At 28.4% G+C, this 5,614-nt stretch overlaps 1 protein-coding gene across 1 annotated transcript in view; it reads left to right on the top strand.

The window, feature by feature from the left end:
* Positions 1-5,614, top strand: part of LOC108689274 (potassium voltage-gated channel protein Shab) — a 56,407-nt gene that overhangs the window by 43,515 nt on the left and 7,278 nt on the right. The window lies entirely within an intron of this gene.

Genomic DNA, 5,614 nt, shown 5'->3' with positions numbered 1-5,614 from the left:
ATATATAAATATTTTATATTAAATATTTTAAATATCCGAATTAGAAGCTTCTGATATCTTTGGAATATTTTAAAGACATTTAGTATTATAAAACATTTATTTTAAAAATTGAATCAAAACTGAATTTTTAAAACATTAGGCAAATTCAAGCAAAGCAGATAGTCATCATGTAATTCAATGTGATTAAAGTTGTTATCTTTAGATCCAATCAATTATATTTTATTTTCTGGCTATTCATACAGCACATAAATGTTGAAGCAACATTTCAGAAACGTTGAATTGCGATATTATAAAACGTAAATTCAATACATTAAAAGATATTGTAGACATTTAATGTCTATTGAACTGCACAAGATACTCAGGAACATTGATTCAATATTTATTTAATTTCATATAATTTCCAGGAATAGTACACATCTGATTTAATTTTGAATCAAAAAAATTGAACGAAAAATCTCTCAAAATAGACTTTATTTTCATTTTGAAACCAAGGGTCGCCTTCAAGAAATAATTTCGTTAAAATATGGATGAAAACTCTCACAATGCATCTTTTATTTTATTCTGGATGTTCTTTTATTTACGAGAAATACAGATTCCACCAAGACTATCTGGTGGCGGTGCTGCATACTGCTCCTGGGTGAGTAATTTTAGTGAAAAGTTTAGTTTTAATAATTGCAAATTGGAATTAATTTGTTAGAAATTTATGTTTGTTAAAATATTAGTATATTACAATTATTATTATTAAAAGATATTAATAAATTAAGTTTTTAGTATAATATTAAAAACAAGTTTTATTTAAAAAATTAGAATAGTATATCTTCATTAGGAGAGACTAAGGCAAAGCGGGATAGCGGGGTAAATCGGTATATCATCATTTTCTAGCCTGCTTGTTACGATATCTCATGGTGATTAATTGAATTATGTTTTGTGTCTCGAAGAACATGTCGTAGATATGCAATAGATTTTCTCCAAATTATTGGCATGATAACATACAACATGATATTGTATCAGTTTCCAATATCCGTTTTGTATTTTTGTGAAGGTAAGTCTTAGTGACAATGCAATCGCTATTAGTATTAGTATCATGTTTATAGCCTGATAAATAAATTTTATGGCTCATTTTTTAGCTCTTCATCGTATGATTTGATAATCATCCAGTTAGTGTGCGGCTCAAATAAGACTCTTACATCGTTTTTTACATCTTACAATTATTTGCGAGCCACTGACTATAAGAATTTTTATTATCGATTTAAAGTGTAATCTGAAATGTATATTATAGATTTAGCTTATATGCAACGATGTATATCCAAGATTGTCACAGAAAATTAATTTTAGAATCCCCTGACTTTTCTGGTTTTCCATATAAAAATGGAAAATATTTTATTAGTTACTTATTTTTAGTATGATTTTATTAGTATGATTATTATTAGTTTGATTTATTACAATTTCTATAAGAAGAGATGACAATCTGTAGTTCGAAGAAGAGATTATAGTTTGATATTTCAGATTTGTTGATGTGAATTCAATTCTGCTTTTTTTTTCTTCTAGGTTTATATTTTAATTATATTTTAATTATATTTTAATTATATTTCAAGAATATCATCAATTCATAGATTTGCGTTATTTAGGATAACTTTGTGACTAATGTCAGAAATTCTCGGTAATTGTGTTAATTTGTTTACACTGAGAAGGATCCAGGATCGAAATATTTCAAAGAATAAATTTCATCATTATTCAAACTTTCAAACTGAGAGAAGTTTAATTATATTATTTTTCTACGCTCTTCAATCAGCGGTGGCTCACAAAGACATTTTACTTATTATTATTAAACGTCGCACATTTCTTGATTTCTTGTACATTTCGATTTCATATTTTCCATATGACAGCTGTCATAATCGCTCATTACAAGTATCGATATATAGTAAAACGCAAAAAATTCTAAAAATTTTTGCGCATTTCGTAAAACATTCGTAAAAAAAATATTACAGCCTCATTGTTCACGAGTGTACACGCATTGTATTTTTGTATAAACAAAATCTTAAACCTTAATGGAACTGTAATGAAATTTTAATGAAATTTAAATGAAATGTAATGAAATCTTAATGAAATATTGCTGAAAGTGCATGATCAATTGATATAGATTTCAATACGAAATTCAGTAATATTTCATTATAATTCATTACAATTTTAATAATATTTTATCATTGTTCATTTCAATTTCAGTAATATTTCATTATTCATTACAATTCAGGAAAAAATTTCCATCAGGGTTAGTTTGTCATAGGGAGTGTCTCGGATCATCGTGTGAAATAATCAACACAAACGAGACAATATTCTTTGAAATAGGTATTACAATATATCCAAATAGACTTCAATCTGCCGGATAGTACGGTAAACTTGCCTAATAATGCTGAAACATTGCGAATTATTTTGGGTTATTGACAGAGCTCGCAACAACTATCGCAAATGCAGCAATCTGTCTTCATAAACATTCAGACATAACGCTGTGCCATAAGCTTATCGCTTTTGCTCTATGTAAATATATCAAACAGACTGTTGCATAACACATAGTGCATAAGAGAATTAACTAATCAGAATCCTTCTTTTTCTTTTATTTCATGAAAAAAAGAAACCTTAACTGATTGATTCTCTTATGCATTATACGTTATGCGTTATGTAAAAGTATGTGCTGCGATCATAAGTCAAATTATGAACGATTCGAAGGTAATCTGTCAAAAAGGGTTAAGAACAGATGCGGTTTCTGCAGCCATGTCATAGTACAGTGACCACTCTCATCCTCAGAACTTTTATTTTTTTTTTCAACTTTAGTCAGAACTCGCGAGATAGATATTTATTGCATGAGTTCTTTGCCATCCTTCTATGATTCTGCTAGTGCAGCATAATCCATAAGCGACTGAAGTTTCTCCTGACTACATGTCAGCCACAACATTATTTCTTATTACATGTCGGATGTCTATCGTGAAATTATTGCTTTGTTTTTTTTTATATTGTGTGCATACATTTTTTATATTGTGTGCATACTCTGCTTTGCATTTAATGATATATTTACTTTATATCTCTGTAATAATTTTTATACCAAAAATAAATTTTATATAAAGATTATATTAAAATTAAAAAAATAACGATCTTAAAGTACGCACTTGAAAACTTGATTCAGTCCGTGAAAAATGCATACTCTTCGACAAGTGATTCAAGAATACGCAAGGATATGAAAAAAGTATCGCTTATATATTTATAAGTATCGTTTATATTTTATTGAATATCATAAGTATTTTTATACGTGCATAATTCATAGTTTTTGACCGACGCGACATTTGATCCGTGAAGTGTAATCAATATAGATCTAGACCTAACAGTTTTTGCACTAGATTCAATTTTCATCAGATTTAGGATTTAAATACAAATTGTTACAAAACATGTAAGATATCATGATCATCATCAGTAGATGATGATACATGTCTAAGAGTACGCATTTTTATCTTTTTAATACAATTATTAATCTTCTGTAAAAATAAATGTTTATATTAAATTATATTAAATTAATATTTGAAAAACTTTTAATTCAAACTATAAGGAATAGTTTAAGCAGCATTTTATCACTTAAAATCGGGTTCTTGTACAAGTTCTTATACAGTATGACAGAGAAAGTGTGTATCCTTGAGCGGTCTTATTCCAGACAACAGAAAAGTCTAAAATCGAGACGTTTTTTAAGAAGTCTTTAGACGTCTTTATGACATATTTAAAAAATGTCTTTGAGATATTTTTTAGACGTCTTTAAGACGTCTTATGTTTCGTTTTTGGACATGTATGTCGTCTGGGATTCCATCTCTTGTATTTAGTCGAATGTGACAACGCTTATAATAGCGCTTCAACAAGAAAATCTTAATAGCAACAAAATGATTTTTTTTAAGTAGATATAGACAACTGTATTGCAGATTTGGTGCATATTTCGTGCATGCGAAGGCAATCAGGCGAGTAGATAATGGCAATGCCGATAGAAATTATTTTTTTATCTATGTAGAAGCAAGAGCAGAGAGAGAGAAAGGGAGAGATAAGAAGAGAAAGATAGAGGGAGAGGGAGAGAGAGCAAAAGAGAGAGATAACGCACAACATTCTGTGGCTTTCTTATTCATTATAAAACCACATTGCAAATGAGTGCGATGAGATAAGCGCATTTCTTGATATAGACCGGCTCTTAATTCTGAAAGACTATAATTGCGAATCTGCGATTTATAATTTTTTTCTGTATGTATATACAGTTAGAGCAAAAAGTATTCGTACAAGAAAATTTTTTTATAAAAAAGTCTTATTTGTAAAAAATAAACATTAATTAGTAATTTTATACAATGAATATATTCTGTTCTAACATAAACAAACGAGCTTCGCATGTATTTCTGATTTTAGAAGTTAAATTTCTCAATTGTACGAATACTTTTTAAGCATTCAAACAATAAGAATTTTTAATTTTCGCTTATTTTTCAGATGACGTATTTTCTATAATTAATGCACATCTTTTTGGTATATATAATTTTAAGAAACATACAGTCTATTTTATTTTTTATGAATGAATTATTAACATCAATTAAACGTCGAATCGACGTTGAAATTATCATTTTGATATCGATTCGACATCAATTCGATTCTCGACTCATTTCTCGCTGGATAATATTTATTTTTTAAAAATAAATAAAGTTTTTTTAAAAAATATTTTCTCTGTATATTTTCTCTGAATACTTTTTGCACTCACTGTATGTATGTACAGGATGTAAAAATTGCGATTCAAAATATCATATCAAGGAAGTTTTCGAAAAACGAAAAAAGTTATTTGAATTTTTTTATTTTAAGCAGTAATTTTTGAGATAATGGAGTCAAATTTAGTGCTCAGTTACAGACATTTAGATGGCCTCCTGTCCATAAGGATATGATTAGGGGCCGGTACGATTAGGGACCAATGATTAGTCAGACGCCATTGGTTAAACGCCGATTAAATATTTGATAAAACCAGCTCTAGATGTGGCGCACGCGATACGTGATAAAGTAACTAACTTGATAATTTCTGCATATGACTTCGGTTTCTTACTCGATTTAACAGTGTTATTATGACCATCAATATTATTTGCAATCTCCATAATGAAAAAAGTTTTTTTCACATCGAACTCCGAAATTATTTCTCTCATTTACTTTGCAGTATATATAATATATACTCGTGTTCATTTTTGATTATGTATTTGAAATCGTTTAACCGCGACACCGATTATGCCGCATCGCCGAGTCTCGTGCTATTTGCTTCTTTTCCTTCCTATTACCTACATAGACCATGGGAAATTGACCGGGCCAATTGGTGATAAATTAACATTTGTATAAATTTTTTTAATGTATGAACTTGTTTCTCTACACATTTTATCAATATTCTTTTTTTTCTAGTTAATTATCACCTACTGCGTACCAGTAAATTTTTTATAGAAACCGGTACTGATAAAGTACTGATTTCTGCAAAAGAAATAAAAAATACAGAGAAACGTACAAAAGATACAAACATATTAAAACATTTTAAAACATATTATCTTTTATTTTATTCTTTTTTTATAAATAA

This window comes from Atta colombica, unplaced genomic scaffold (assembly GCF_001594045.1).
Source record: "Atta colombica isolate Treedump-2 unplaced genomic scaffold, Acol1.0 scaffold261, whole genome shotgun sequence".
Taxonomy (NCBI): Eukaryota; Metazoa; Arthropoda; class Insecta; order Hymenoptera; family Formicidae; genus Atta; species Atta colombica.
This window is presented reverse-complemented; position numbering and strand designations above follow the sequence as displayed.